This window comes from Euleptes europaea, chromosome 6, assembly GCF_029931775.1.
Source record: "Euleptes europaea isolate rEulEur1 chromosome 6, rEulEur1.hap1, whole genome shotgun sequence".
Taxonomy (NCBI): domain Eukaryota; kingdom Metazoa; phylum Chordata; class Lepidosauria; order Squamata; family Sphaerodactylidae; genus Euleptes; species Euleptes europaea.
In genome coordinates this window covers 62194195-62218139 of record NC_079317.1, presented here as the reverse complement: position 1 = coordinate 62218139, position 23945 = coordinate 62194195, and the positions used below count along the sequence as shown (strand labels likewise).

Here is a 23945-nt window from a genome sequence, read left to right as displayed (position 1 = left end):
TTTTTGAAATTAGGCAGAACGGGGTAAAAAATAGTATACCCTGAAGGCAGCAAATTAAATTAATCAAAGCTGATCATTTTTTTGCCCCCATAATAGCTATCATTCTTTGCTCCCTCCCCTGTCTCACCTCCCTCACCTTGTGTCCTCCTCATTCTGCTGCCTGCAAGTGGCTCACCAGTTTTTGCACAGCATTTTGCTTTTGAGATGTCTGTGTATCACATTCATTGCGAATAAGATTTTTGGTAGTTTCATCCCCATTTCCCCCCCGAAGGAATTATTTCCCCCCCTGCAAACTTCCACTAGGTTTGGAGAGCAAAGCTTGAGAGTTGTGGCTTGGCCCCTTGGTGAGGATTTGGCTAGTCAGAAAAGGGCTCAGCACTTCCCAATTAGCAAATTAAAACATAAAATAAATGACTTCCACAAGAAATAAATGTTATATCTTTGTGGGGTTCTCTCTCTGTGCAGCAGAATAATAGCACTTTTGTACAACATCAGAAAGAAAACTCTCAAAACAAACCCTTCTGTGCCAAAAAAATATTTTTATAGTTTTCATTTGGGGGCAAATGGCTGGTTGTGAAGGAGGTTCTGTTTTGTCCCAAAAGTGCAGTGCAATTCTTCTTCAACTGCAACAAAACGAAGCCCTTCCCATCCAAACTAACTATTGTGTGCCGAAGGGAATTTCAAAAAGGCTTTTTAGTGCTTCAGCAAACAAGGGGCTAAGTTTGAACGAGTTTCTGGTTTTTTTTTTTTTTTCTATGTTGAAAAAGACTGCACTAGTACTGGTAAGTAACAGAAGCAAAAATTCAAAACACCAGTCCTTCAAAATCATCCCCTTTCTATACTGAAACACCCTCCCATACACAATTTGGCTACACAGTTTTGAAAGGGTTTCTATAGCTTTTCTGCTTCTGTGTTGCAATAACACTGAATTAAAAATTAAAGAATAAAAATATGTAATTCAGCACGCATAGATTGACAGCTCATTCCTGAGCCTTTCAGCAGCCAGGGATGGCGTGACCAAGACACCGCCGTGGCACCTCCACAGCAGTTCCCCGGCCACCAAAAGGCTTTAAAAAGCCTTTTAAAATATTTTTTTCTGAAAATGGGGCATTTTCCGAATGAAAACAGCAAGGCTGCGCCAGGAAAAACCTGGTGCAGCAATGCTGTTGTTGGAGGGGGCATTCCCGACTTGAAAGGGGTCAGGAAGCTGCCTACTGGCAGCTCCGCCCTCTGGGATGATGGCGCAGGGATTTGCACCAGCAGGATGCTGGCAGAAAGGCTGAGCCAGCATCCCAGGGCTGAGCTGCCACACCAGCACAAGGAGGCCAGTGTGAGCGCCCCAGCACCGGCATCCCTGCCTCAGTGGCGCAAGTGGCCTGGGCGCTGGCGCCAGTGGCCAGGACGCCGGCACGACCACTTGGACACCTTCTGTGCTCTTTTGGCCCCAAAGTTCAGGAATGGGCTGTTAATTTGAAGGGGTTTATGTTTATTTTAATCTTATTTTTATGAGTGCATTACTAGAGTACAAGAACCGTCGATTCTGAAATTACAAGTTCCAATCTGGTAATTTTTTCTTGTAATACTGAAATCCATAAACTGGGGAGATCCAGGGAACTTGAAATCTCTGTTTTAAAAATCAGCGTACAGGGCAAAAACCTGTTTATGTTAAACTCTTAAGAAAAAGTGGCTGGGTATATTAACTCCCAGTTTATTTTTACTGAGAACTTTTGAAGTAGGTTTGTGAACCTCAGTCATGGCTTTATTTATTTATTAGGCTTGTATGCCATCTTTCCCCGACTTTCAGTCCAACTGAGAGCAGCTTACATCATACTAGTACAATTAAAAACCCAACAGTGTACAATTTAAAACCACAAAATCACTTAAAAATTACCAAAGTGCCCTAAAATCATATCACAAAACACTGGTGGGGACCCATTCAGAGGGAATGAGCAAGGGAAACCATAATTACTCTCTATCAGGGAAGGGATGGGGACTACATAAACAGGATAGGTAACTAGTAAAAAGGAAGTGAAGGGAGGGAGGGGAGACCAGCAAGATGAAACAGTCACTGTCCTCAACGGTAGGTCTGGTGGAACATCTCAGTCTTACAGGCCCTGTGGGATTGCTTCAGGTTCTGCAGGGCTTGGATCTCACTTGACAGAGTGTTCCACCAAGCCGAGGCCAGAGCTGAAAAAGCCTTGGCTCTAGTTGAGGACAGCCGGATGCTTTGGGGGCCAGGGACCGCCAATAGGTGGTTATTATTATTGTTATTATCATCATTATAATCATTGTTAACATTATCATTTTGATTGTATTTATAACCCACCCTCCCTCCATGTTAGCAGAGCTCAGGGCGGTTTACAACATGAGGTAAAAACATTAATCCATTAACACACAGAGCAGTAGTAAAATCTAATCGGTAAATTACATAAAAATCTAACAACAATGGCATCTAAAGTTACATAATACCTCCCAGTGTTAAAACAACCATAAATTTAAGTATGATAAAATTAAGAGGGGAAAACCTGACTATAGCTTAATTGGTGGCTTGAGAGGGAGACTGGGGGTGGGGGGCTGGAGCAGGGAAGAAAGGAGGGCATAGAAAAGGGAGATTCGGGTCCAGGCCGGCAGATGTAATCATCACAGATGTACAACCATCGCTGACCTCATGCATAAGTCTGGCAGAACATCTCTGTCCTGTGGGCCCTTTAATATTGTACAAGATCTTTCAGGGCCCAGATTTCCCTCGACAGAGAGTTCCACTAGGCAGGGGCCACAGCTGAGAAGGCTCTGACCCTGGTTGAGAACAGCTGGATAGACTTTGGGCCAGGGATTACCAGGAGATTGTCAGTTGAAGAGCACAATGCTATCTGGGGGATATATTGGATGAGGCGATCCCATAACTGTGAGGGTCCCAGGTTGTTTAGGGCTTTGAAGGTGAGTACCAGCACTTTGAACCTAATCCGGAATTCAATCTGGAGCCAGTGCAGCTGCGTATTAAGCGCATTTTCATTCTTTTTTTACTAATATTAGAAATACCTGCAGTAAATCCTGCTACTGGTAGAGGCTGTGCACTTCCCTAATTCATGCCAGGTAACTACAATTCATTTTAACTGCCTTTAAGAGCAGAGTTGTCTCCTTTTCATTGTGGAGTAGGTTAAGGTGCCTATTTACTTTGACATTGATTCTTCCATGCTTAGATGTAAACAGACATAATTATGCCTCAAATCTCATTCAATTGTTATTGATCACTTGCACTCCATGTTGTCTCTGTCTCTTCCATCATGCTTCTGTAGATTATTTGTAAACCTGCCAACTGGTTTTCTTTTGTATCCAGCAATAATCTCTCACAAATATTTAGTAATATTTCAGTGACTTCTAATGTTGGGCAAGTATAGATACATTCTTTTAAATTCAATGGGGTTTGAGTCTGCATAATTATGTGCAGGACGGCAGCCTTAAAGGATGAGCCTTTTCACTTCCCACCCCTCTAGCCGTCATCATCTAATTTTAGACTCTATACTCCACTTCATAAACGTTCTCATGCAAGCAGCAAGAATAGCTTCATTATCCACTTAAATTCCTTCAAGTGTCATAGCTGATGTGTCTTAGCAGTAAGAACTGTCTCATAAGTTCAGTCTATAAAATGTCACACAAACTATGCTGTAGTGTAATATACACATTTCACATTGTGGTGGTGTTGAGGGTGGCAATAACAAATATTAGTCCGTCTCAAATTATAGTTTGCCCAATATATTCTACAGAATACCGCCTAAATTTGGCATTCAGTTTCAGAATGGAAAAGGTTGGTCTAGGACAGAAGTGTGGGGAAACTTTGGTTCTTTGGTTACAATCAGATCATTACAGTCACCTGGACCATGGGATCTGCATAAAAATAGTCTGCATCCCAAGAGGGATGGATCCTAATGGTTTTCCTGATGGCTTTGGAGGGTTTTCCAGCTGGTAGGAAGGACTAGCACTACTGTTGAGATCCTATTCAGTCTGTGGAATAGAGAATCTGAAGAATTCTGAAGAAGTGAGCTGTGGCTCACGAAAGCTCATACCCTACCAGAAAATATTTTTGTTAGTCTTTAAGGTGCTACTGGACTCTTGCCCTTTTTGACTACTACAAACAGACTAACACGGCTACCCACTGTGGAATAGAGAAGTAACTCTATTGTTAGTTCTGTAAAGTAATTCAGATAATGATAACGACTCCTAAATACTCTCTTCTGGTGCTCTTCTGGTGCTTTGAGCCCTTCAGCCATATGGTTTATAAAAGATCAAGGAACAATAAAATGGCAGGAACAATTGTGAGAGTGACAATGGGGAAAAGACGAGGTCTCTGAATCTGGCCAATCACAAATGAAAGGCTATTTTCAGGCTTGCTGTACTGCAATGATATCAGTGAAATAACGTCATTCTGCTACTACCACAATTGAGTCTGCCCAGTGTCAACCAGCAAAGCCATTTTGGGTAATTAGAGGGTTCAGAAGCTGCTTGTGCAACTCATGCAAAATGTTGCTATCAAATAGGTGATGGTTATAAGATAAATTGTATCATGTTTATACTACCACCACTGCATTGGTAATCAGCAATGCAAAGTGCTGATTTGACCTTTAAGACCCTAAATGGTCTTGCATGTTAATTTATAACTGTTATACTCTACTTCAAAAACAATTCCTTTGAGCAGTGGGACATAACACTTACATAGTAATCCTATGCAGTTACTGCAGTCTAAACTTGTTGATTTCAGTTGGGTTTAGATTTGAGTAACTCTGCATAGGATTGTATTGTTAGATGTTTCAAAAAGGTAAAATGATTTTTATAAAAGTTTTGAATATGCTCAAATGAAACCTTTCTTTCTTATTTCAGTGCAATAATGTATGAGGTGGAAATATTTTGATTGCCTTTAGCTTTCTGTTTTTGGTAAACTGAATTTGCTTTTCTAACATTTTGAATGAGCAAGCATGCAGTATTTTTACCTACAAAGTATTTGGAACAGAGTCTAACCTTTAATATTGCAGGTCTCTCTGTTTTAGTCTGCTTCTTCATCAGCTCAGGCAGCTATGTCGACTCATAAAATAATTCACTTTTATAAATACTTGATGCACTGAGAGTTATATTTATTTTTCATTTTAAAAGACTTAAAACTATTAGACCACCAATTAACAAACCCGATCCCAAAGCTCTGTCTCCATCTTTCTTGGCAATCTCTGCTGCGTTTCAGATCATAATTACAAATGCATATCAATCCTCTTAATTTTTAAGTGTCCCATCATTACTAATTTACTTGGCATTCACTATAATGATGCCAGTTTCAGAAAACTCTTATTGATTTCATGTGTAATGCATTTAATGGTTTTAGTAATGTCTCAGGCTGTGTGTCCAGTCCAAATACCCTGCGTGCTACTGGCGTTCCCATTTTCTTTAAGTATACCATTGCTTTATATGCCTTTAGGAACACTTTGGAAAAGCTTCAATTGCATTCTCAGTAGAAAGTGGTGACCAGCAATATCCCAACAATGCAAATCAGGTGAGACTTTCCTGATGCCTAACTCCAGACCAGGCAAAGGGCTAGCCTCTCTGCCTCAGATGCCTTTGTGCACTCCGGCCAACTCTGGTGACTGGCTGCATATCCCAGCAGCCACTGAGGGTTAAACCAAGTTTATGCTAGGAGTTCCATTTTAAGAGCACTAATTTTTCAACTTAGTTTTCAGGCATGTGGGGGTCCAATTAGGACTGAGTCCATAGCACATGGGGAGGGAGATTTTAAGCCTCCTGATGCACAATTTTCCTTAAACCCTTCTTCCTATGTGCTACAGTCCTAATCCAGATTTGCCTCCTGCATGTCTGAGAAAATTGCTGGGAGCTCCATATTTTTTTGCCCCTCAAATTCATTGGGCAGAACATCTGAGACACTGGGTGAGAGATTCTCTGCCTTCCAGCCAGTCTATCCCCCTCCTTAGCCTGATTTATCTGGTGTCAGAAACTGCCCAGTCTCTGCCTAGCCCATACAAAAAGTGAGTAGGGAAGCAGTGCTTCCATATAATTTCCTCTCCCCTTCCCCTCATTGTGATGTTTGTAAACTTTTAATCAGAGAGACTGGCATCAGAATAACAAATTTAATCATCTGTGTATCTGTTTCTGAAGTGTGGCCTTGTAGAGAGGCCTTGAGAATGATTTAGATTTGCAGGGTGAGTGGAAGAAAGGAGAGGCCAAAGAGAACAGGATCGTGAGTATAGGAAAGACAGGGGCAAAAGCTGGCTGGTTGGGGGGCGGTTAGGGACAGACCCCGGCAGGTTCTCTCCAGAGCAAGTGACTAGCTTGACAGCAGGAATCTGAGGGTGGGAATATATGCCTGCCCACCACCCCATGGAAGGAGAGTATATAGGGTTGCCAACTGCCAGGTAGTAGCAGGAAATCTCCTGCTAATTCAACTGATCTCCAGCCGATAGAGATCAGATCACCTGGAGAAAAATGGCCGCTTTGGCAATTGAACTCTATGGCATTGAAGCTCCTCCCCTCCCCAAACTCTGCCTTCTGCAGGCTCCGCCCCAAAAATCTCCCGCCGGTGGCAAAGAGGGACCTGGTAACCCTAAGAGTATACAGTGGCGTCCCCTGTCCTGGGATCTGCGCTCGCCCTCATGGCATTAATGATGCAAACTCACTGGGCTGAGTCTACAGGGAACATCAGGATGGCAAAGCCCCAAGCAGAAAGCAATCAGAACCAATGGGGGGGGGGGGGGAAGGAAATTCTTCAGAAGTGGAAAATGAAGCCTTAGGAGCAAAAACCCCATTTTAGTTTCATTGGAAATGTTTATGTCTGTATGAGAGACATAGAAACTCCTGACATTTTGAACAAATGTAAACAAGCCCTCTCCTCTCCCCATTCCTGTTGGCTTTTGGTAGGATTTGCAAGTTTCCACACACACACCCAATCCAATTGCACAATCTGTGCAAGTGTCTCTCTTCCCTCTGCCCTGTGATCCACATTCTAGAGCAATGGTTCCCAACCTTTTTTTGACCAGGGACCACTAGGACTTTTTTGTTTGGTGCAGGGACCCCAAGGTTCAAAATAAAAATTCTGAGAATTTGAAAATAAACTTTAATCATAACTGTTAGTTAAACATTAAACTTAGAATAATATTTGAATATATATTTTTATAATAGAGAACTTTTAATTGAAAATGTTAATTTATTATGGGTTTATAACTTTGTTTCGCGGACCTTAATTTAGTTCTCGTGGACCCCTGGGGGTCCACGGACCCCCCGTTGGGAACCAGTGTTCTAGAGGGAATCGGGGGGCAACTCTGTTTTTCCTTCTCCCCCCTCAGGAGAAAGGAAGAGAGCAGAACGAAGGAGGAAAAAGTGTGAAAAGAGTTAAAGAAATGGCTGACTTCACTATAAGAATACACAAGTGGGGACCCGCAACAAAATGTTGCAGAATGTGTTGTGGTTTTATTTTCAGCAGTTCTGTAATTTTGGGGATTTCTGGGTTGAGGTCCCCCCCTTATCCCATTGCCATCTCCAAAATTACAGTACTGCTGAAAATAAAAACACAACACATTCTGCAACATTTTGTTGTGGGTCCCCACTTGTGTATTCTTATAGTGGTCAGCCATTTCTTTAATTCTTTTCACACTTTTTCCTCCTTCATTCTGCTCTCTTCCTTTCATGATCTGCCATCCATCTACCCCAACTTCTAATTTTTCTCTCCTCCCCCTTATTTTTCAGTTTCAACTCCTTCTCCTCCATCCTGGTTGGCAACTTAGAACATATTTAATAGCAAGCCCTTGTTAATAATATGAAGGGGGGAGTTAATCTTTCCCCACTATCTATCAAAGTAGTAAAAGGATTCTCTCCCCCCCTTACCCTTTACATGCATGATAATAAATGTTAGTCTGCCTTAGTTGTATCAAAGGAGGGACAGAAGTTAGAACTTATTTACTTTATTTATATCCTGCCTTTCTCCCCAAGGGCCCCCCAAAACAGTTTGCATCATTCTCCTGTCCTCCACTTTATCCTCACAACAACCCTGTGAGGTAGGTTAGCTTTAGAGTGTGTGATGGGCCCAAGGTCACCCAGCAAGCTTCCATGGCAGAGTGGGGATTTGAACCTGGGTTTTCCAGATTCTAGCGGGACACTTTAACCCACTACACAAGCTTAGCTTCCATTGCAAATAGCATGGGGGCAGTCTGGAGGTAATCTGGGCCAGGATACTCCAGTTCCTTTTCACTTTTGACCCTGGAACTCCCACGATCATCCTGAAGCTGGTGGCCAATTTTGAGATTCCTAGTTTTATTTTCTGAGTTATACCTGTCACAAATGGACAGACAGATGGTCGTGCACATTCTTTTATTATTATAGGTGCATGGTAACAGCCAGCCAAGTGATTTGTTTTGATATTTGGTTTGGGTCTGAGTCATGGGGGGGAGGGCAGATGGAACCTTTGTCCGGGGGGGCATGGTGGCTCTCAGCAGCCCTGAGTGTAGATACACGTACCAATTCGTAATAATTCAGTGAATACACATTAGACAGAAACAAAAACTGAGGGGGGAAATCTGTTTCTTTCTCTGTATTAATAGCACATTCCAAAGGTGGAGGCAAAGAATGTTCGGGGTGGAGTAAATATTGTCTTTACAAATATTTGGCCATTTTTAATGAGCTGCAAAAACTGCTTTTTGTGATTCCAACTCACACCCTCATGAATGATTCCAGGGAATGAACAATTCCAGGGAAGGAACGGTTCCAGAGAAGTATATTAAAGTACAAGCCTAAACTGACTTACACCCTTCTAAGCTCAATGGATTTACAGGGGTGTGACTCTGTTTAGGATTGTCCTGTTAAAGAGCAGCACTTGTCCGTTATTGGTTAGCGCACATTATCTCTGTGGATTGCTGAAGTTGTCAAGGCAGCAAAATGTATAAGGGTGACTTTGTATTGATTTTGGTAACATTAATGCTAATAGGTTTTTAGTATCTGATAAAGGGAGCTTTGACTCTCAAAAGCCCACACCCTGAAAATCTTGTTGTGGACTCGAATCTAGCTGTTCTACAGCAGACCAACAGGGCCAGTCTCTGAAACTAAGTTAATAGGCATTTATAAAGACTTGGTGATGTCACATTTTACACTTTCAGTGGAAACCTAAGAGCCACTCGCACTGCAGTTGCCGGGTGCTGTTGTATTCTTGGAGCCATGAGTCCCCTCGCTAAAGGGTTCAGGCAGAAACAAGGAGGCAGGAGAAAGACTGAGAAGCAGGGCCGCACAGGCTGCAAGCATGCCAGTGTCCTCAGCAACCACGTTGTCACATCCCATGCAGGTCACGAGGTGAGATGGCGATGGACAGGGTGGACAGAACCAATCACAGGGTGGCAGGACAGGGACCCAGGACTGTGCATGTCACATACCATGAGGCCTTGTCTGAGGCACACACACACACACCCATAAAGGAACAAACTTAACCACTACACTAGCTTAGCTTCCATTGCCTAGCAGTAACAGTACAGCTGACAGAGTTGGCAAGGGCTGCAGCAATCTCTCACCAGCGGCAACCCCAAACAGGTACACAGTCCATTGATCCAAAGGCTGAAATCACCAAGAAAGAGGCATGGGGATGACAAGGAGAGTGCACAGCCGGGGGCTCCACCTCTTGCCACCAGAGCCCACTGAGGTGGGCTCTGGTGTGGGAGACCGCAGCACTGCCAACAGATTTCCCAATAGCCTCCTCAATGGAGCAGAAGTGTTTTGGAACTGAAATGACCATCATTCCACTCTGGGCACTGTCATTCCAGTCCCATAGCACTGATTCCAGTCCAAGGGGCTGCTATTCCACTCTGGGTGCTATCATTCCAGTTCCAGATTCCAGTCCAAGGGGCCATCATGCCACTTTGGATGCTGCCATTCCAGTCTCAGAGCAATCTGTCCCTGCACATTCTACATCCATTCCACATTGATTGTAACTTTTGTGTGTAGTAATGTATTTCAATGGCGCTCATGCAAGTCAGTTGGCATTCATGGCTCCCATTATATCCAGTGGGCATTCCATCATATCCCATAGTTCCCAGTGGCCATTCCCGCGTGGGTTCGAATCCCATCCTCATCGCCTGCTTTTGAAGAACTTTGTGCTTGTACTTAAGAAAACAATTTGTATGTTCATTATTGTAAGGTGAACTTAACCTGATTGAGATACATATATTGATTTTTGTTCCTTACCAATGTATAGAAGGTACTGGATGTATCTTATGTATCTTGTTTGATTTATATTTCATTTGTAGTAAACTATTTTGAATGTATACGCTTTAAGAGCCCTCGTGCTGCTATTGTTACTAGAACCTCCAGGTGCTAGCTGGAGATCGCCTGCTAATACATCTGAACTCCAGCCAATACAGATCAGTTCCCCTGGAGAAAATGGCCGCTTTGGCAAATTGGACTCTATGGCATTGAAGCCCCTTCCCTCTCCAAACCCCACCCTCCTTAGGCTCCGCCCCAAAAACCTCCCGCCGTTGACGAAGAGGGACCGGGCAACCCTACTCGGGTGGCAGTTCCTGGCACATTTTGTATTTCCACTTGAGGTGGTAATTAAGGAAAGCAACTTGATGCAGTTGCAATTAGGAACAGTCATGTGCTCAGTCCAATTCCTCTTAATGACTGAATCGTAGTTCTTCAGCAAAGGGGGGATATTTTGCAAATGCATCTCTTCCTCAACTAGGCCTCAGAGGAAGAGAAATGCATTGATCTTGCCCAGCTGCAACAACTAACGTCCATCTTCTGTGCTGACACAGCGCCTGCTGCTGCCTGGTGAAGCGCAGAAGTTTCATCCTCTCCAAAGAGCAGTAAATCCTTCACAATATGCCTAGTGAAGAGAAAACAAAAATTTCTCTCCCACACAATGCTCTGAGGACGGGTAGTGGCATAATTATAAGCACTCTCACACACATGCCACCAGGAGCAAGAATCCTATCAGTCTCATTATTTCCCTAATGATAGGTTTATATAGCACTGTTACATCTCTGAAGTAAAATTTAAATTTGCTTCTAGCAGCAACTGTTTCTGCGCTTGTGGCAATACTTGTTGCAGTGAATGAAAGAAGATTAGGCCACTTGATCATTGGAAGCATAATGGCTGGGTGATGAAAGAAGTAGGTCAGGAAGCATTGGAAATAGAAGAACACATGGAGGAAAGGATACGTACACATGCTTAGACAAGGGTTCGTGTACCAGGGGTATCTCCTTAACAAACCCTGTTGAGATCACCAGGAGTTGTACCAGCACCAGCTTATTTTTTTCTGTTTTATTCATTCGTTTATTCAGATATTTGTGTCCCACTTATCTTCTTAACTGGGGACCCAAAGCAGCTTACAACATTATTTTCACCTTCTCTATTTTATCTTCAAAATGCCAGCTCTGTAAGTTAGGTAATACTGAGAAAGTGTGACCAAGATCAACCAGCAAGCAAATTTTCTCCCCTTATTCACCCCCCCCCAATTGCCCTGTTAAGTGGCAACAGGAAAGGGGGCTGCAAGGCTAGAATGCTTTCCACTATAGTGGGAAACCTTGCTAGTAGGGTTGCCAGGTCCCTCTTTGCCACCGACGGGAGGTTTTGGGGGTGGGGCCTGAGGAGGGCAAGGTTTGGGGAGGGGAGGGACTTCAATACCATAGAGTCCAATTGCCAAAGCGGCCATTTTCTCCAGGTGAACTGATCTCTATCGGCTGGAGATCATTTGTAATAGCAGGAGATCTCCAGCTAGTACCTGGAGGTTGGCAGCCCTACTCGCTAGTCTAATCACATTTAATATTTTTACAGTATATTGGCATAAGGCCCATTCAAACAAATAATGTTATTGGACACTTCAACAGACCATACTCAGATTATTAGTAAATCACACCCATTATCCTATTTGTTTGTTTGCTTATTTAAATCATTTCTATCTCACCTTGTTTCCTTGAATTTGAGGTGGTGGATAATGTAGCACTCACACTACAAAGTTATAAATAATAATCCAAACAACAAAATTAAAACGGATTAAAATATACTATTTATTTATCTGTTTATTACAATTTACCAATTTAAAATCACTCAGATTTAAAAGCACACAAGAGTTGAAACACAAGGAACAGTGAATTTACAGCCAGATATGCTGGAAAAATTCACCCTCCATCAAATGCTCTCTAAAAGAGCACCATTTGGCAGGCAGGTTGCCAACCTCCAGGTGGTGACTGGAGATCCCCCAGAATTCTGACTGATCTCCAAGCTACAGAGATGAATTCCCCTGGAGAAAAGCGCTGTTTTGGAAGGTGGAGTCTAAGGCATTATACTCTTCCCTCCCCAAACTTCACCCTCCCCAAGCTGCTCCCCCCACAAAATAAAATCTCCAAGAATTTCCCAACACAGAGCTGGCAATCCTATGTACCTTAAGGAGGAGGCTGTCTGCAGAACTTAACTGGCACAAGAGTGTATACTGGGAGATGTGGTTCTATAGGTATGAGGGCCCTGAGCCATGAACGGCTTTAAAAGTAATAACTAGTACTTTGAATTGGGCCCAGAAACAATTAGTTGACCAGTGAAATTGCTGCAGCACTGGAGTTATGTGTTCCGTTTATTTTTATTTATTTATTTTTGCTCAGCTTAATTGGGTGTGTCTGTGCATGGCTGTTGATGATCATGCCATTATATTTAGATAATCTTTCATTTGTGCCTAGAGAAGTAAGTAACAGTGATTTTTGAATGCTTAAATGGACTGCAACTAAATGACAAATATGTACTTGCTGACCCTTGCTGACTCAGTTAAGAGTCTAGGGGGTTATACTAGATCCAGCATTACTGCTGGAGAAGCGAGTCAGCGCAGCTGCAAAAAACTCTTCCAACTCAGTGTAGCTGGCAAATCCCCCACACTCACCACCTTTACATGGCTGATCTGGCCACCTGGATCCATGCCACAGTGACATTGAGACTGGTCTAATGCACTGTACATTGGTCTCCTCTCAAAATCAATTTGGAGGCTCCAGTTAGTGCAGAAGACCGTGGCTTGGCTATTATCGGGAGCTAAATTATCGGGAGCTGAATTAAGAGTGCATGTAAGTACCATTCTACAGTCACTCTGCTGGCTCTCCATCAGTTACCAGGCTCAATTTAAGGTATTGCTGTCACATACAAAGTCCTTCATGGTCTTAATCCCTCATATCACCTCTCTCCCTGTGCTCCTCCACAACAGCTTAACACCTCAGAGCAGGGCTTTCTGCAAGTGCCAGCCTGCAAATGGGCAAAAATCAGCTACTTCCCATACGTGTGCATTCTCCATTGTGGCCCCCACCTTATGGAATGGCTTGACTGATGAGGTCAAGAAAGCTTCTACTCTTCTGGCTTTCTGCAAACTATGCAAAACTGAATTGTTCAAGAGGGCTTTTCTACCCAGATTATAAGGCTGTACTGTACCAAAATGGTTCAGAAAGCTACTTGGGTAAAGAGTTAGGGACTGTGGTCTATACTACGGAGTATAGTTCATACTATCTGTTGCGATAAGTAAGATCCTATTATGTAATTTTTGCATTGTTTGATTTGTCATATTAATACTTCTATTTTGCTTTGGTTCTGTTTTATATTTCTGGTTGGTTCCAGATTCCTACAATCCAAGTCCCATTGCATCATCTAGTGGATGGTCCATCCTGTTGATTGTATGGACTTCATCTATGTAACCCACCTTGAATGGCAGTGAGAAAGGCAGACTATAAATTAAAAAATTAATTCATGCTGACAATGTTACACTCAGTTCTTGTTGTTGCCATCTTAAACCATCTTCTGGTGTATCATTCCATCCTCCTTAGAATTTGTCCGTCGCTTCACCAGTCACACAACTGCTCTCTTTCGTATTTCAACCTCTGGCACCAGGCTGTATTTCTTCCATATTTAATGCCTGCTCTATGTAATCTGGCAGTAACTTCCCCAAGTTAATCATGGTAAATCATCAGTCATGGTTACATTCATTTCCCCAGTAAATTGATGGTAAATTTACAGCAGGAGATATGTCTCAGTCTCTTCCAAAATAACTAATGGTACAACCTTATGTAGAGTTACTTCAGTTAGCGCTCACTGATTTCAGTGGGCTGATTGTGCATAGGATTGCACTGTAAATGTGGCTTTATATGGTCTGAGGACAATCAGAAGGTTGATGAGCTGGATTATGAGGAACTGGATGCTTCATTGGGTGCAAAAATCTTTTCATTAGTCCTAATGTATACTGAATTAAGTATGCAATTAGATTAAGTGTATTAATCAGGGTGGTGTTTTTTAATAAATGGTTCATTTAATGTGATTGTGCTTTACTGAGTTGCACAGTAATTGAATGTCTCTTTTCTTATAGGACAACCTTGGCCAATAAAAGATACATGGGACATATAAACCATTAGAGATCAAAAAGAGACATTGGGAGACCTATACAGGTGAGACGTTTAAATTGCTCCTTTGTACAACACATTCTTCCTTCTCAGTAGTTTTATTGTTTCTACTCAACCAAGTATTCCTGCAAAAGCCATAATCCTGTAAGAGCTTCAGTCTTACTTTCCAAGAGATTCAGAAATTACTGAGGTATTGCTTTCTAATGTTAGAATTTTCCCCATTAAAGGCTACAGTAATTAGTGCCAGACTGAATAAATGTACAGCTAACACAATTCATGTGCACATAGTGGATTTTCAGTCCTAGCAAGTGAAAACTGTTGTGCTCATCTGGTGTTATTTTTATTAGGGAATCATTACCACTTCCCTCTTCCGCATCCTCAAAATTAGTTTGATTCCTCCCCTGACTCTTATTTCTCATCATTTATTTGATGGCCTGTACATAGGTGTTCTGTTCCTATGGCCTTGCAGTTTTCTCCGTAGAGTTTCTGTGATCCCAGTAAGCCTAGAGCCTGAGAGAGTTCAGCCCCAACCTTTGACATAGGACTACAGAACACTGTCAACACCACAGTTTCTCTAGTCCAGGTCACTGGGCAGCTTACCTCACCAATGGCTGAACCCAGGGGTAGGTACACCAACCTTTAGCAGTCCTGTGTTGGGTGTCTTTGCTGTAAACTTTAGCTGTAGAAAATATTGCTTTATTTTGTATTGCTTCCTTTAATTGCCATTCTAAGTTTGGTCCCCGAATTTCAAAACCCCATTTTGAGGCTAGGACTAAAAAAGCCCCTTCCCCTAGTTTTTCAGCCCCCTGTTTAATGACACGGGAAACCTGAATTTCCTCTCTACGTCTCACTTCCTCAGTACCAACTGAGGAGCCCTTCTTAGTTTAATTAATAAAGTTAGTTGCACACATGTTAAGACTGGCTGGAAGGACCTTCTTTTCCTGCTGGACAGTCCCTAGGTGTGAATAAGAAGTTACTTCTGTCTATCTAGTTGAGGCTCTGTCATTCACTGGTGATTGTTTGAAGTAACTTTACTGTAATTTCTGTGATTGGCTATATTACTTTTCTCTAATTGACTAAAACAAAACAAAAAAGGCAAACAAAGTGTAATATTTCAGTCCACCTGATGGAAAATGTACATTGGCTGTCTTATTAGCTAAAGAGGAAGTTGGATAGAAGAAGGCTGGAACTTTTAGTTGCAATGGATGTGCTTTACCAACTTCCTGTTTCTTCCCTTAAGTTGGAGAACCCACATGGTAGAAACCATATTAGTTCCAGAGGCCATATTAGAAATTAGTTGAGAATAAAAGTCAGCGCTGGCTGTGCAAACCACCTCTGTATCTCACTTGCCTTGAAAGCCCCTTGCTGAGATCAGCATAAGTTGGCTGCGACTTGACGGCACTTTACACACAGACAAACAGTGAAATATGCTTATAGTTTTCTACTTTCTGTCTTTGTGTATATATCCAATTTGCCTTTTATAATATCTTTTACTTTTTAATATAAACTGTGCCTTCACTCTCTGTGTACTTATGCTCATGTTTTGGCTACAACTAGCAGGTCATTTCCTGTTAATATTGGATTTCTTTAGGTTCCTTGTAGAGAAATTACAGAAAATATTCTGATCATAAGAGCCAGATAAGTGTATTCAAGGGCTTTCTTGAAATTCTCGATGGTATCAGACTATTTTGTGTTAAGGTTTTGGCTGAGTTATGAGAGACAACCTATCAGGGAGTAGTGTTGAATAGCACTCTGTATGCCTCCAGAGGCTGAGCCCACCATCGATTTCTATGCCACTGCTAGTGCTGTCACTCGGGGTCTCCCTTTCCCCATGTTATCTCACCCAGAAGTGCCTTGAGGCACTTCTGGATGAATGTGACCAAGTCACTCCCTTGAGGCACTTCTGGATGAATGTGACCAAGTCACTCCCTGTGTGTGTGTGTGTGTTAAGTGCCGTCAAGTCGCTTCCGACTCATCACAACCCTATGAATGAAAGTCCTCCAAAATGTCCTATATTTGACGGCCTTCCTCAGATTTTGCAAATTGAAGGCTGTGGCTTCCTTTATTGAGTCAATCCATCTCTTGTTGGGTCTTCCTCTTTTCCTGCTGCCCTCAACTTTTCCTAGCATGACTGTCTTTTCCAGTGACTCTTGTCGTCTCATGACATGACCAAAATATGATAGCCTCAGTTTAGTCATGTTAGCTTCTAGGGTCAGTTCAGGCTTGATTTGTTCTATAACCCACTGATTTGTTTTTTTGGCAGTCCACGGAATCCTTAACACTCTCCTCCAACACCACATTTCAGAGGAATCTATTTTCTTCCTCTCAGCTTTCTTCACTGTCCAGCTTTCACACCCATACATAGTAATAGGGAATAAGATGGCATGAATTAATCTAGTCTTGGTGGCCAGTGACATCCTTACACTTCAAAATCTTTTCTAGTTCCTTCATGGCTGCCCTTCCCAGTCTCAATTTCCTTCTAATTTCTTGGCTGCAGTCTCCCTTTTGGTTGATGGTGGAGCCAAGGAATAGAAAGTCTTGAACAATTTCAATTTCCTCATTGTCAACTTTAAAGTTGTGTAATTCTCCTGTAGTCATTATTTTTGTTTTCTTGATGTTCAGCTGTAGTCCTGCTTTGGCACTTTCTCTTTTAACTTTCAGCAGTAGTCGTTTCAAATCTTCACTATTTTCTGCCAAAAATGTAGTGTCATCAGCATTTCTCAAATTATTAATGTTCCTCCCTCCACTCCCTAGTATCCCTTATATCCACCCACTCACATTGGGTTGGGAACACTGGTGGCAGAATGCAGCGTCATCTCTTGTACAGCCAATGATGAAATGAGCAAATGAAACCCTGGCTTCTGAGATAATTTTCTGTTCTCCAGGCTGCACAATCCTACATACTCGGTGTTTGTTACATTCAGTTTCAAGAGAGCTGAAGCATATTACGTGCATGCAGCTAGATTTGTAACTAAACATATATTAAGTAATTATTTTGTAGGTTGTGGATTGAGGGGAGTAAGAAAAGCACAACCATTTCTGTTTCAGTGTGCCATCCGGTAGCGAGTGGACAAATTAAATTTGATAGAGAAATTTGGTGGTGGAAAACTTCATGAACATGCCTAAGGGGGGGAGGGGATGGAAGTGGCTTAAACATCACAAGATCATTTCTGAACGGATATAATAGAAGTTCTCAAAAGTGGATTCTGCTGTTTGTTTAACCACTCTCTGTAGGACCATCAGTTAGCAATCTGAAGAAGGTGAGCCTCTAATGATTCTGAATGGAGTCTATCAGCCTCTACAAAATCTGTCTTAAAAGGTATATGAGGTCCATTAGCCATATGCTGCCCTCCTAAGGCTCATTATAGCACAGGGGACACATTGGTAGGGAAGGGAAACAATGCATTCTGTTATCTTTCCCTTGCTTATTGTCCATAGTGATAGCACTCCTGTGTCAAAATGAAGAGCCACTTCATATGGCCATTATTACTACATATTTGTGTAAAGGGGGGATATCATGTATGAAGTGGCCTTTTAGCTGTCCAGTTGTGCAGTGGCTAGTGGTAAGGTGTACCATTAGTAGGGAGAAATATGTTATAATTTGAAGGTTTGGTCTCTGCAAAACCTTCACTTTTAGTTTTTTAAAAAAATTCTCTCTTAGCAGAGGACATGCGGGAGGGGGGAAGTCTCCACCCTCACTCAGCAATGCTTTAGAAATGCTAATGGACTGGCCATGGACAATGAAATGGTCAGCTCACACCTCAAGCAAGAAGCTGAGACCTAGCAGGGGACAGAGACTGGGAGGCAGAAGAGGCTAGAATGTACCTTCCTGGAGATTTCAGGAGAGGCTTCTTTGACCAACAGGAGGATAGGGAAACAGAGGTAATAAAACCCCTTGGCATGGAGGGGAAGACTCTCTCTGGCTGATTTCATCTAGGGAGAAGAAGCTTTCACACCTGAGCTCCAGCTGGCCACCATTGCCATGTGGAGGAGGCAAAGGGCTGCCTGCCTGAACAAATACACCAAAGTAATAGGCATCATGTTGACCACAGTAACTTCTAACTTAAGGAGCCTGCCTTAGAATAAGATCAGCTGGGGCAGGTAGAGAGTGAGGGATAGGGGAATTGTGTTTACACCATTCTTTTGGATTCCTTGCTCAATTTGTTGCTGTGCTGAGAGTGTGCATGTGGACATTTTATTTTTAATAAATGCTTTATAATTTTGAACACTGGTAGGTGGTCTCTTTACACCTAGACCTCACTGATTTAACATGTTAGGAAGGGGTACAGTCAGTTGGCAAATCACTACTTCCCCAGTGCTGTGCAAGTGCAGTAAACTGGCCCTGTGAAAACCAGTCACTGGGTAGCGGGAGACACAGGCCCAAGTTGTGGCCTTAGAAACAGCAATGTAGGTAAGGGAAGCTGGGAGCCCTGGTCTCCTCAGCAGGCAATTCCTGCAAAGGCCAGCAGAACCAAAAGACGGAGAGAAAAAGGGTCAGGAAAGCCGGAAGAGTGTCGTGTCACTGGGGGAGACATGGGTGGCTGCTGGTGCCTAGATGCCTTGGGGGTAGGACAAGCAGTGCCAGTGGATCAACAGACCTTTCCCACCACAATAAGAATCACCCTTGTCTGTCTGGCACTTTTTCTTCTGTTCTTAATTCAATGTAAGTTTGAACCACAAACTTATTTGTCTAACTTCTACCTATTTCCTTTTCTCCAAAGGTTCAGTGGAAGTGAAGTGAAAAGTGGCCTAGGTAGAATTGTAGAACAGAAGGGTTGAGAGGTGTAATTGATTATATTTGTTGATTATATATAAATATGTTTTCAGGGTGCTTTTGCAAATGGAATAGGTGTGAATTAGCTCCATGTGTCCCTAAAGGCCTAATTAACTTTCTGACTTAGGGAGTGAAGGGAAAGCAGACTTTGATCTCACTTGCATTAGTTTAAAGTCAGAATAATTCACGATGTAGTGAAGTCAGTGCTCTGGAAGTGAAATGCCCTCTGTGTTGTGAAGCTTTTAGTTGTTAATTTGAAAATGACTTCCTTTGTGGCTTTTGTTTTCAGTCAGTGCTTGCTGTCATTTATCATGTTTTATCATGTCACCATTTTTAAATGATTTCTCACTAAAATCCACAACTTCCTTCAGTATCTATCCACCAGAATTACACAAAGTAGTCTGGAGCCACTGCAGTGTGGGAGAGGCCTCAAGGCATTTGCTTTGTCTAGGATGGACATCCTACGCATGGTGGTGACAGTGTTAGTAAGATGAGCGTGTTCTATGTCATAAGCAACTGGCATTCATTCAGTGCCATAACGGTAATGGATTTGAAACGTTACAGCCTATTTGGATGTGTATGTGTTAAATGGAAGGAGGTCCTTGCACGTTGCAAGAGTTCATATGCACAAGTTTCAAGACTAATCACTTTGTAAAAATCTAAGTATTATTATTATGACAGTGACCTGTGGTTGGAGATCAGTTTCATGTGTAAATGGACCAGAGACCATTCTGTGGCAGCTAATTTAGAGCCACAAATCAGCATTGGCTCTTGGGGTACATGATACCCTAGGCTAAGTAGAAAACATTTACTTGTCAAACATGCCATCAGTAAACAGGTGGGATGCTTTAGAAGACTGCGTAGTTTACTGAGTTTTGAGAGTGATGCTTGGTAGTCTGAGGATGAGCTTTAAGAAGAAGAAGAAGAGTTCATTTTTATATGCCGACTTTCTCTCCCACTTAAGGAAGAATCAAACTGGCTTACAATCACCTTCCCCTCCCCACAACAGACACCCTGTGAGGTAGGTGGGGCTCAGAGAGTGTGACTAGCCCAAGGTCACCCAGCTGGCTTCATGTGTTGGAGCAGGGAAACAAATCTAGTTCACCAGATTAGCCTCCGCCGCTCATGTGGAGAAGTGGGGAATCTGGTTCTCCAGATCAGAATCCACCACTCCAAACCACTGCTCTTAACCACTATACCATGCTGCCTTTAACTTGCATCTGCCCCCCTCCTCCCAGGTACCAGTAGTAGAGAGTAAGGTAGAAAAGCTGAATAGCACATGCAAGATTAAAACTGACACATAAAACTGGCTCTAAGACAGAAGATGCAGGTGCCAGGACATTCAGGTTGGCTCCAGCATCTTCTGTCTTTTGTTTTCAAGGAATAGCTATGTAGACATCCCTTTTAAGTGGCACAGCTTGCATTGCAGGACAGTGCAATATGACAAGCACAACAACGTCACTTTTCTTCGTATATTTCGTATGTAATCCTCTAAAGCATTGTTAGGTCCAGTAGATGTTAAATCACCATTTCTGTCTTGCAAGCTGGATAAAAAACTTGTCTATTACTTACTATAATCTATTACAACAGTATCTGAACTATTGCTATTGTTATTATTTAAATAGTGCCATTAATGTGTGTGGCACACACTGCCCTCCCCCTCCATGGCTGCCAGTGTGGCCTCTTGCAAGTCGCAGGCCAGCCAGGAGCCCTATCCTCCTCGGCCTCAGTATGCCCCAACTTATATGCCGTGGGGCCTTACTGGTCCCTCCCTAACTCTTCCCCAGCTCTGCCCCGGCTTCATCCCAAGAGCCTATATATAGGGCCTTGGCCCTCTGCTGGCTTCTCTTGCCTTCTTCTCCCCCAATGCTTCCCCCCAGCCCAGGCCTTGTGGCGCACTGTAGCCCCACCCTTGCTCTGCCGCCAGTCAGGTGTTTGGTGGCAAGGTTCGGGGTGGCGCAGAGAGCATTGGAGTGGTCCGCCTTAACCCCACCCAATTCTCTGGGCTCAACGTTGGAGGCCTCTGCTGGCCTGGAATCTCAGGGAGTCATGGGGCCTGTGTGCACTGATACTCTACCAGGGACCGATGGCCGCACACAACAACACCAGCCTCTGCCGCCGAATCCTGTGGCTCCCAGCGGAGTTGGGGAACAATGGAGATGCCTGAGTCAGACCGTGGGGTAGGTGACCCAGGACAGCATTCATTCTAGTTAGAGGTGTTTAGTTTTAGTTTCAATAATAAGGGTGGATTGTGCCAAAGGCTTCATGACCAATGTGATTCTGGGAAGGGATTTTGAAGAGTGAGAAGTAGTATGTCTTGGTACCAGACTGAATAGAACAGAACCCCCCCCCCCCAAAAAAAAAGAGTCAAGTATGGAGCCAAGGCTTCTTGTTGTCTGCAGAGTGGGTAGCAACATTATCAGTGGATATGTGGACTGTGTGGGAAGATGTTTATTTGAAGGGAGGGGGCACAGAAGTCCAGTTAGTGAGTTTGAAAGGAATTTCAACTGGGCAGCTGCTCTGCCAAAGAAATCCGAGTTGATTAATGGTATGGATTCTAAATCTGCACACATTCACATATGAATAAAATAGTTCTGAGAGAACTTCCTTTTTAGATGTCACAGTAGGCACCATAGTAGAAGAGGCATTCCCCTATGTATGAAAGAGGCAAGAATACCTCTTCTGTGATGTCATCTGTCACTCATGGGTTATTTTTAAATCACTTGTATTAATCATTGCAGCCCTAAATTTAAAATTCTCCTCATGATACTTGTAACTGCTTTCTGCTCCTTTTTCTCCTAAAGCTAGAAATATGTTTCTACCAGCCCATTCCAGTGGGCATCACAAACCACCCTTCTGAGACCTATAAGACTGAAGCATCTGTCTCCATTCTCCATTCTTTCTCCATAAAAGCTGCATACACATGAAGGAGAAATCTTTCTGGGATAGAAATTGCCTTCAGTAAAACCAAGCATTTGAAAATTTGTCCTGCCATTGTTTTTTTCAGACCTATTCTGGGAGAATTTCTGTAAGGCCCCTCTGAATGCAGCAGGAAAATCCTCTTGTGCAGGAGAGGAATATGGGCTCTATTTCTCTGCCTTCTCCCTTTGGAGACAATATTCAAGTGCAGTACAGTCAGTCAGCATTTATGGCTTTCTGCCACTTTCTTCCCAGAAAACATAGACTCTTTCTGGAAAATAGGTGTTTATGTTTGTGGGCATGAGCTGTGCCATATTCACCTATTTGCTTTGTCCTTACTCTCCCCATTTCTCAATAAAAAAGTCAGATCTAATTTTCAGACTTGTTAAATTCTATGCAGACAACAGAATGGTCTCTAAAACTGGGTTGCTTACCTGAGGCATTCTCCACCCACCACCAACAAGCCTCCTCCTTCAAAGGGAGCACTTCTGCTTGCCAAGGGCTTCATCAAGGACCATAACTGAAGCAGATTAGTTACCATGGTCACGCAGAAAAGAGTCATTGTGTCATGTACAGCAGTCCCAAGTTCAGGAAAAACAAAGAGAGACTGAAAGGAAAGGATTTATCACCCAACTGGTAGAAAATGCTGTGAAAACCCTGCACAGATAATTTGCTTTCAGGAGGATAAATGTATTTTTCTGTTGTACCATGTAATTGAATGCAGAATTTTGGAGTTAAGCCTGGGACGTGAAGAATGTATGTGGATTGTTCCAGCTACAGACACTCCTGCAAAAAAACAAATGAACACATGCATTTATGGATTTCACCATTGATACACTACTTCCAACCCAATTATCAGTACAACAACCCAATTAGTATAACAATAACAATAAAACAAATTTCAAATTAATAGCCTCATAAATAATGATCACTAAAAACAGTATACTACTGATCCGGAAGCACTCACTGAAATTAGGGTTGTCAGTTCTCCCCTGGCCACTGGCAGGGGTTGGGATTGCCAGATCAAAGTTGGGGAACTCCTGAAGATTTGAGAGTGGAGCCTGGGAAGAACAGGAATCTCAGTGGGCTACGTTATCATAGGGTCTACCCTCCAAAGCATCTGTTTTCATCAGGGGAACTTCTCTCTGTAGTCTGGAGATGAGTGGTAATTCCAGGAGCTCTCTTGGCCCCAACTGGAGGCTGCCATCCCTAAAACACCTATAGGCCTAGGATATGCATTCTTTCCTTAGTGCAACAAAATAATATATGCATGTGCATATACTGAGCATGCCTTATTCCTTGTTTCCAAAATCTGGATCCAAATTCTTCTTTATACCAGTATGGCATTTGTTTAGGTCTGGTTTTTACTAGGTTAAAATGTGTTTCTTTCCTTCCTACTTTCAGAAGTGTGAATGGGTTGATATTGTCCTATGAGATGCCTCCCGCAAGTCCTTCTGGGTTCACATTTGTATATTATACTGCCCAGAAACTGGTTGCACAGGCTTTTGTGAAAGCAGAAATGCAAGTGAGGGTACAATAAACCTGGCTTGGTGCAAGTGGCTACCTTGGTCTTTTCCTCGTATTTCTGCTTGCACAAGACCTCTACTGAGGGTGGAAATTTTCCATTGGATTCAACCCACTGTTTCCCCCTTTCATTAGCTTTGCTTGCATGAGAAAGCTTTAGAGTAGAAAGGGAGACACTAGCTAAAGACTGAACCCTTCCTTGAGATGCAACTAGATTCTAGGTCACAAAGCAGCATCTTTGCAAGCTCTTATGGTTCACTGTTACCTTCATAATTTTCATAATTGTAGCGGTTCCTGAGTTGGTGCCCCTCTTTTGCACAGTATCTAGGATTGGG

The 23945-nt window shown here is 42.8% G+C and overlaps 1 protein-coding gene across 1 annotated transcript in view; it reads left to right on the top strand.

Annotated features, from left to right (window-relative positions):
* The first annotated feature begins 14365 nt into the window (after nucleotides 1-14365).
* TSPAN18 (tetraspanin 18) overlaps nucleotides 14366-23945 on the top strand; it is a 45522-nt gene continuing 35942 nt past the window's right edge. Inside the window, exon 1 of the mRNA XM_056851547.1 lies at nucleotides 14366-14438. The gene's annotated coding sequence lies outside the window, so the exon portion shown is untranslated. The remainder of the gene's footprint in view (nucleotides 14439-23945) is intronic.